Genomic DNA, 9332 nt, shown 5'->3' on the forward strand with positions numbered 1-9332 from the left:
TACCTCGGACAATCTATTCTGCTTCCCACAGTTATTGGGTGCTTTGTGTGCATGTGCTATGCATGCTAGGAATGAAAACAATGAATGCAGCTGGCAGCATCAACGAGTACAATGCCCATAGGCTAGTATGAGGTGCGAAATGTTGCCACTGCTAGAATTTACATTATGTGTGCATGGTACAGCTGATTGTGTAATTTAGCACTTTCCACCTACTTACGCAGTTGGAGCAGATGTCGATCATGTTTACTGTGGTATGGCACGGCCACCAAGTTCGTGCATTCTGCATACCAGGAAACCTGACACGAAGCAACGTATTGCTGTGATGGCAGCTAAGTGAGAACGAATGAGTTTGTCTTCTCTGTCCATTTGTCAATACCATTACACAGGCTTGTTAAGTGCATTCAAGCGGCTTTAGCTATGCACTAGCAGCTACAGAGCCAGTAAAGACAGCCAATTTCATCATCAGAGTTCACTCTGCAAATCCCACTTTCTATAAAGGACATTGTTTTGTGATAGCTTAAAGTCAAAACTTGCTCAATTAAACACTTCTTGGTGTCTGACATTACAGGAATTATGATAATTGTTATATCTCATGTGAAATTATGCCATTGTTTTTTTTCATATTCTTACTTTGCATACACACTTTACGACTATGCAAAGTAAGAATATGAAAAAAAAACAATGGCATAATTTCACATGAGATATAACGACTGCTGACGCCGAAGCTAAAACAGCTTTACATAATGCCCCGGAAGTGTGCATTGCGTTTTCGCGAGCAGACACTAACGCCTTACTTCGGCAAGTAATGCGCACCTACACTTCGGAGCACTGGAACAAACCAGAACGCCGGCACAAGCGGCTTCATAAATGGGACCCAGAAATAAAGTTTCGTATGCCTCACAAGCTGAAGCGAAATATGACATGCATCATTCACCGCATTCGTCTTGGTGTGGCATTCACAAGACGCTATGCCCACTTGATCGGCTGCAGTGACACAGGTCCCGATTGTGGTCATTGTCGGATACCAGAGACACTTCAACATATATTTTGCGCCTGTCCAGCGTACGCACGAGAACGACAAAAACTGATCTCATCGATTGGGCAGTATCATAGTAGGCCTTTAACCGATGAGGTTGTGTTAGGTCCTTGGCCTGACGTCAGCAGCACAAGTGTGGTCATCGATGCAGTCGTAGCCTTCTTACAAGCCACTGGACTGGATGCACGTCTTTAGATTTGCCCCAGCGTCACGAACTATATTCTCATCTCCCTACCTTACCATCGTCATTCATCACTCTTTCGCTCCCCTGTCCCCCCTCCCCAGTGTAGAGTAGCAGGCCAGAGCAAACTATAGCTCAGGCCGACCTCTCTGCCTTTCTGTAAATAAATTCTCTCTCACTTTACGACTGCACCCTCCCCAACCGAATCTTTACTAGTGCTACATTCTGTTATGGGTGAAAACAATTATTGAACTAAAAACCAGGCCAAGGAAAGCAGTATGATGCCCTGTAATGTAGGAGGATGCTGCTATTGCAGTGTTTAGTCTAGAGCTGAATTTAATGAGAAAGGGCAGCAATGTAGGTCACCTGTTGATATTTGAAGACCATAATTGTGCTGTGGTCATTTTTTTATCGCAGGAAGCATCTTCAAAAAGCAGTGCTACAAGGATGTGAGCAGCAGTTTCCCTTCAAAGAACGGGTCAAATTCATGGAAGCCACGTGCCTGCTGCTTCTGGCCTACACAAATATGCAGCCACCATAGTAAAGTTCTTGCAAAGGTGTGAGACATCCCTATGCTGCATGGATTGCGCATGTTAATTGCCTGTTTTTTATAGCTTATAGTAATATGTCTACAAGTGTACTTCCTTCCAGTGTATGTTTACATTCTCCTAAAGGGCCAGTCAGCAGGCTCCTACTTCTTTCTTTTACACCTCCCAAACAAGCTCGCTAATTCGTACATAGGGCCGCAGGAATCACATTGTGCGAATGTCAGACACTCCACTTCTAAAAACAATAACCGCGCCTCCTCTTCAGCGCTTGACCAGTCCTCTTTGCTAGCGAAGTGGTGTAATGTTGCCTATGAGCAACATTAAGTAACGCTGACTGTTGAATAGTCCTCTGCAATACGAAACGGCATTTTGGCTTTGTGATGATGCAGTATCTGTGGTTGTCACAAGTGTTGCGAATTGGTTTATCTCGCCAGTGCTTTGACTGTGCTTCCTCACCGCACCACTCTGGCACAGTGGCACACCGAGGAAGCCCCTCTTCAGGATGGTCAGGCTGAGCGAGAGACTGAAACCAGCTGGAATGTTTGTTCTATCTCCTGTGGCTTCATTATTACACCACTTAATCAAAAAATTCATGTGACAACATGTTCACGTTGTACAAGCGTGCAGTTGTCACAAATTTTAGACTCCGGAGTTGTTTACGGGCCCTTTAGCCTTAAATTATGAATGGTAAATTCACACGTCACGCGGTTTTCTTGCTTTATTTTTTGCAATGCTCATTTTTAAAATAGCATGTCAGCTTCTGTGAGTGGTAATTTATACATTTATCATACAAAACATCCTGCTATATTCAACAAGTGTTATTATAGATTTTTCATGGCACCAGAGCCACCTGCTTTTTGGCCTGTGGCAGCTACATGGAAGTTCATTGCTATGCTGCTTTGTTTAACTGATATCTTTTCAATCAATGCGTTTCACAGTCCAGGGTGTTTGGTGTATTTGCATCTTGATGTGTTTAATATCATACAAGTGATGGATTTTTTTCTGTCTTCTAGTGTTTACTTTGCAGCTATTTAACTGTGGTTTTCAGGGGCATATCTAGACAGGAACATCAATTCTGCTAAGCTTTGGTTCGAAAAGAGACGCTGAACAGGAGTTCCTTAGGTACATGCCCTGAGCACCAGCCCTTTGGATTACAGAAATATCTAAACTGCATAATGTCTGCAGCTCCTTGCTTAATTGCATGTCTTTCTTCAACCTACAGCTCTTTCCATAATCCTTAACATTAACCTACATTACCAAGTGAACATCCCCCGCTGCAATACAGTGGTTATAATGGTCAGCTGCTGATCTGAACTGTGCGGGTTCGATCCTTGATGGAGTGGTTGCACTTTCGGTGGAGGTGCAAATCCTAGAGGTTCCCGTGCTTTTAATTTGACGTTTACATTGCAGAACCCCATTGTTATTATTACATCAGCAAGTGGACAGAGTGGTAATTCTAGATTGTATACATATTTAGTATAACAGACAGCTGAGCTGGTTGGTAGGTATTCATGTTAAAAAGCAGGGCATGCAAACATGGACACAAGAGAGAAACCAAGACACCACTAACGCCAAGTGGAAAGGTGGACAGTGGCACAAAATAAAGTAGACACAGAAACTTATCTGTGCATGCCCAGACAACAGGCGATACCTATCAATCTGGCACGCGCGATAGTCTACGTGAGAGATAACTGCTAGTTAATCGACGATTGGCTCTCTTGTGCACTGCCATTATCGATATGCCAGGCCTCGACTATTGGACGCATTTCTTCATTCATGTGCTTGTACAAAACTGCATTCATCGAATTTTGGCATGCATTTAGGCTCTCGACAATGTAAAGGTATATTAGGTGATGAGCCTCCAGTTAGTGATCTCAGCGTTTTAGGCGTCTTGACTCTCTTGTGTCCATGTTTGCATGCCCCATCTTTTTAACATGTATTCATATAGTGCATAAGAGAAATAGGTTATTTAGTGAGTTATTTGGAAAGTAAGTTTAGGGCGAACACCAAAATAGCAGTGTAAATTAAATTTAAGCGATGAATGCATCGGGCTGGATTAGGAAACGATATAATGGCGAAATATAGCCGCTTGCTCTTTGCTTATACTTGTCTCAGTTTCTTGTCTCGTTGCTTTGACAATGATCAGGTGTCGTGTTGGATGCTACTAATTGGTTATGAGCTATACACAGACAAAGCAGCGGCTGTTTGGACGCTTTCTAAACAGCTACCTCATGGGGAGAGAAAAGTTAATTTGGGTTATGTGAGGCATGCTAAAAAAAGTCGACTTGTTTCTGATGTTTTTGTTTTCCTGGCAGACATTCTACTCAAACTTGCCCAAAGGCGGAAGGAAGGCACGCACAGATGGACGCACAGAAATCATGGGGCTGCCGTAGAAGCTGTGAATGAGCATTAACCTGTGAGTATGTGTCTCAAACAATTTGCTGAAGCCTTTTATTTTGGCTGAACATTCTTATCGATGCTTTGTATTCCCTGATTTGTAGTGCAATATTGTTACACCCTGTTGCTTTCACAACAGAGCTCTTTAGTCTGGTACAAGGCCCAAAAAGTTCGACCTAGATGACCAAATTGCGGCAGCCAGTTGTTTTCACAATTAATGCATTAGTGTAAAAAAACGCAATAGACGGAGCACAAGAAAAAGGAAGACACAAACAGTGCTGTGCTCGTGTGCTCAGTCTTCTGCACTGCTTTGTTTACGCTCTGTCATACCAACACACAAGCATCCATTTTAGCTGATGTAGTAGTCCAGCTCATACACTTGGTAACGTTCTCCAACGGCAGGATTACCGGATATATGGCTTGTGAAGTCAATCTAAAGTACATGCCTGTTCGTGTAGACTTGTGTGCATCCACCATTGATATGGAAATGCAGCTGTGTTTTAATATTTTAGCCAGTATAGGTCGTGAATGGAATTTGGAGCTGTGGCAGCAACACTTTTATAGGGGGCGAGCTACTAAGTTATTGTATACTTGTGTGCATCCACCATTGAGATGGAAATGCAGCTGTGTTTTAACATTTTAGCCAGTATAGCTCGTGAATAGAATTTGGAGCTGTGACAGCAACACTTTTAGAGGGGGTGAGTTACTAAATTATTGTGTATTTCTCGATGTTTGCATGTTATAAAACATAGCTGGTTAAAATTAGTCCAGATTTTACGCTATTTCTTAACATAAGACCTTCCGTACTGTTCGAAGGCATTGAACCATATGAAATGCTTTGTGCCTTTGTGTGCCGAAGGTTACGAGTCATTATACTAAAGATAGATAAAAATAGGTCAGAGGTTAAAGTAAATTTTTCGCAATCAACTTCTTGTGGGCAGTTATCAGAGCAGGGTTTTGAAGTAATTTAGCAATACAAGCAGATTAGTGCTTCATTTTAGTGTCTGACAGTGCACACTGTTTTATTTTAGTACCTATTTGGGTCATTTCACTCCAGTGTGCCAAGTCGTTTTTTTGACCATTTCCAATATTTTGTAAAACTGGTGCTGTTATGTTTCAGTGTGGGAAGTAGTCATTCAAGCGTTATTTTCGGGGAAAGAATTGCATAATGCAGCAAAGACCTTTCAAACTTCGCACACAGAAATGAAGCTGTGTCAGGCAAATTAATTGACACATGATTATTGCGTCGAGCTATTACTACAAAGCATTCGTTTCTTTAACATAGTCACCAATCTTTCATGACTATGATAGTCGAATTTATTTTCATTTCGATTTATGCTATCTGCAGTCGTGAGGAAACATTGCAAAATGCAGCATTTTTAAGTATATTATAAAAAAGACTGAATGTTTCATGTGAAATATATTCACAGTATGAGTTCAGTGCATATACCAAGGGTTGAAAATGCTGCTGGCAAAAAGAAGCAAAAATGTCTTCAAAATTGACACTTGGAAGAAGTAGTGTTTGAACCCATATTGCGGGCTCTCTTTCACTGTGTAGCAATCCCAGCAAAAATCTTGCCTACACATCATAGTGTGCTTTCCTCGTGCGATAATTTAGACAAAGTTTTTAAGGTGTAATATTATCTTCAAGCGAAAAATATTTTTTTTCAAATGAAAAATAACAAGGCTGTGGGAAGTTTCTTGGAGCTTTGCCTTCACTGCACAGCACATCATTGTTCTTGCATGGTACTTCAGACAGAAGTATTGCTTAAATCTGTAACATTTAGACTTGCACTATATGAGCACAGGGGCACCCGCGTGAATCCTGTGCAAATGTGCTGTGCAGCGAAGGTCAAGGAACGAGACTCTGTGCAGGCTAGGGATTATTCACTTCAGTAAATTTTTCCTTGCTTACAACCAAGCAGTAGATATTTCTTTTAAAATGGAATATAAATTGCCAGCAAAGTATACCACACAATAATGTCTTGGCGGCATTTCTGTTTGGAATGCTACATAGCAAAAGCTAAGCTGCAATATGGGTCAAAAGCTATTTTTTCCAACTCTGTTACAGTTTGGGTGCAACGTTTCTGTTTATTTTGTTTTCATAGTAGTTTTATGACAAAGTGGATATCTATTTACTTATTTATTTATTACTTGACAATACTGCTGACACCAGTAAGCAGTATTGCAAAGTGGGCTACAGTGATAAGTTACACATAAAATGATCTTGCTAAGCAAAAACAGGAGCATAACATATACAAAACACAAGATAAACCAAAGAACATCTATACAACCGTCTTAAGGAAAATGATAAGGGAACAGCACAAAATACAAAGGCAATGAACTTTAGAAATCAACCTTCGGTATTCCATACGAAAGAATTGGTCTTTCTCCTGATAAATGTTAACATTAGAACTTCAGCATTTTGCAGTGTTTCCTTATGGCTGAAAAAATGTAACTTGAAATGCAAATTAGTAAACTATTTTAGCCATGAAACACTGCCACCTTCAGAATAAAGAAAGAAATATTCTGCATCAAAACGGGAACAAACAGCGCTGGACATGGGACGAAGAAAGAACAATAGACGAGGGTGCTGTCACCCTCGTCTACCTTTTTTTTCCGTCCCGTGCCCAGCGTTGTTTGTTCCCATCGTAATCATGTACTAACCAGCACAGTTAGGTGCTCTCCTGAAATATTTTGCGCTAATTGCTCAAAGCAATAACTTTGTATAAGTTATCTTGCATGACGCAGTTTCACATCTGTAGATGGTTGGATGCTATGTGTGTTCCCTTTAAAGCGAAGCATTGACATGCAAGTGGCCAAGCTCAATTTTTGAATTGGCTTAATGCCTTTCCTACCTGAATTAAATTTCTTTCCTTAAAAAAAACTTATAATAAGTAGCTTATTTTTCGGCATTGTACATAAAGACCCTGCAAGTTTGTTTTTGGCTGTTCTCGCTGCTTTTCCACTACCAATACTCCATCTGTCTTTTACTGATTTCTCTTGTGGATGTGTTCATCTTTATCAAGTTTTCTGTAAGCCTAGGGCTTCATGAGAGCTAGTTCCCAACACGCACATGGGAGGACATTTTTACATTTACTTAAAAGGTGGTCCGTCATTTCCATATCTCTCTCACAACCAGTGCATGTGACGCCTACTTACTGGATGTCACTTTGTGACTGCATATTCTAAGGCAAGATTACCTCGCTTCAGACATTGCACTAGCTTATCATATGCTTCCCTCCTTACTTCGTCCTTATTCTTGCGATAGTTACTCAGAGCTTTTCATTTTTAGTATTTGCTATCCATTAAATCATCTCCACCTCTCTGACATTGCACCTAACGCTTATCGTGCATAAAGTTTAATGCGTGCTCTCAGCATCACGAAATTTCGTCCTGGAAATTATCACTTGACTACAGGTATGATCTTTTTAGCAGCATGATCTTTTTCAACAGCAAAGGAGTTCATTAAAAAACCACCTTGTATACTTAAAATGGGGATCACTAATTCCATACCTCGTTTATTAAAGTTAACCTTTTTCAATTTCCTTACGCTTGTCCTTTGTGTTGTGCTTGCCTCATGGTTTTCAGTCTTTATGGATCTGGTATATTTAAAGAGTTGAATAGCCGGTCACCTGCTTATGACACTGCAGCTTAAGTATTGCACCCACTATCATTGCCATAGTAGCATTTGGTACAGTAGAGGTTTGTAATGAATGTAACGAGATGTACAGCTCATGAAATAATTGTTGAACAACGAATGTTGTTGGAGCTAGTGACTCAACATGAGGACTCGTCTTTAGAGGGGCAACGAATTGCATCAAAGTTGCTGCAACAACTTAGACACATCAATTTGTTGAAACATTGGCTCCAACAACACGCTTTGTTCAATGGTTTGACATTCATTCAAGCCGCCATCTTCAGCTCAACTTTTGTCGCATCAAGATGTACAGGATATACAACTGTCATGTTGTGTTCTGATAGAATTCAAGAGCTATTGACAGCAAGTCTTGCTTCTCAATTTAATTCTCATCCTTTACGTTTACGCTTTAATCTTTGTCATCTTCAGCCTTATTATATGTGCACTGCAGCAGTAGCCCTTCGCAGTGGTCTACAATTCGCCTCGTCTTGTGCGAGCCGATTCCATTTTATACATGCGCAATTCTTCTTTTCTTCACCCACATAACTCTCGGCCTTCTCGGCAGCATTAAGTACAAAAATTGTAACTGTTAAGACTTTTGCTTCAACATCATGACAATAATTGAATAGAATTGGTAATGCACGTACGTAAATACTCTTGCAGTTAGAACGTAGTGTGTTTAACCCCGAATTCTTGTGTACTATAGTAATAAGTCTTCGTAAAATCATGCTGCTTGTCCTTCATATGATCAGAACGAGTCCAGAAATATCTGCAAAATATCGTTTCTGCTTTTTTGATTTCTGAAACAGTGATGCTAAGGGAAGCCATGTGCACATGCACCATGGCAATGTTTAAATGGGTATAAATTCTGAACATTGCTGTTGCTCTAGGTGTTTTCTTTCACTTCCTTTTCAGACGTACAGAAAGGAGCGAAGTGGAGCTGTCCATGGGCCGTGCACACAGTTTCATAAGCAGGCTTGCAACACTTTTGAAAAATATGTTCCTGAATACATCTGCCAAAGTGGCATTTAAAGAAGCATGTAGTAGTGTACTTCACCGTTTATTTGGCATGAAGCAGCAGGTATGCTTCCGTCATCAGCAAGTTCACACAGTACAGTGCATCTACACATGGCATGCTACCCCCACATCTACCAGCTCGGGATGTGTACCTTGATTGTAAAATGTTTACTTTGACTTAACACAACAATTAACAAAATGACATGAAAGTTTTGCCACCTATGCAGGCGACATTCTCAGTATACGCTGGCAAATATAAGCGGAGTTTGACCAGTCCATTAGTCGCACATTTCCTTGTAAACATCTCGTAGAGGGCCGCTGTTGTTGTTGCAAGCCAATGCGCCGTGATGAATGAACCATGATTCGAAGATTTTTCTTTTCCTCCGACTTTTGTACACGAGGTAGCATCGTCGAATTGATTAGGTCAAAGTTATGCCTTGTCATTCAGCAGCGTTCAACAAGCTCCGTCTTAGAACACGTTGCATGGGTGGTTTTTGCAACATCCTCTTTGTG

At 40.8% G+C, this 9332-nt stretch overlaps 1 long non-coding RNA gene across 1 annotated transcript; it reads left to right on the plus strand.

Annotated features, from left to right (window-relative positions):
• The first annotated feature begins 1670 nt into the window (after positions 1-1670).
• Positions 1671-8820, plus strand: LOC125759284 (uncharacterized). The gene is made up of 3 exons (XR_007416861.1): positions 1671-1774; positions 4081-4181; positions 8718-8820. It is a non-coding gene; the product is annotated as an uncharacterized LOC125759284 (long non-coding RNA).
• Positions 8821-9332: the final 512 nt, after the last annotated feature.

The sequence above is a fragment of the Rhipicephalus sanguineus genome, chromosome 7 (assembly GCF_013339695.2).
Source record: "Rhipicephalus sanguineus isolate Rsan-2018 chromosome 7, BIME_Rsan_1.4, whole genome shotgun sequence".
NCBI classification, from domain to species: Eukaryota; Metazoa; Arthropoda; class Arachnida; order Ixodida; family Ixodidae; genus Rhipicephalus; species Rhipicephalus sanguineus.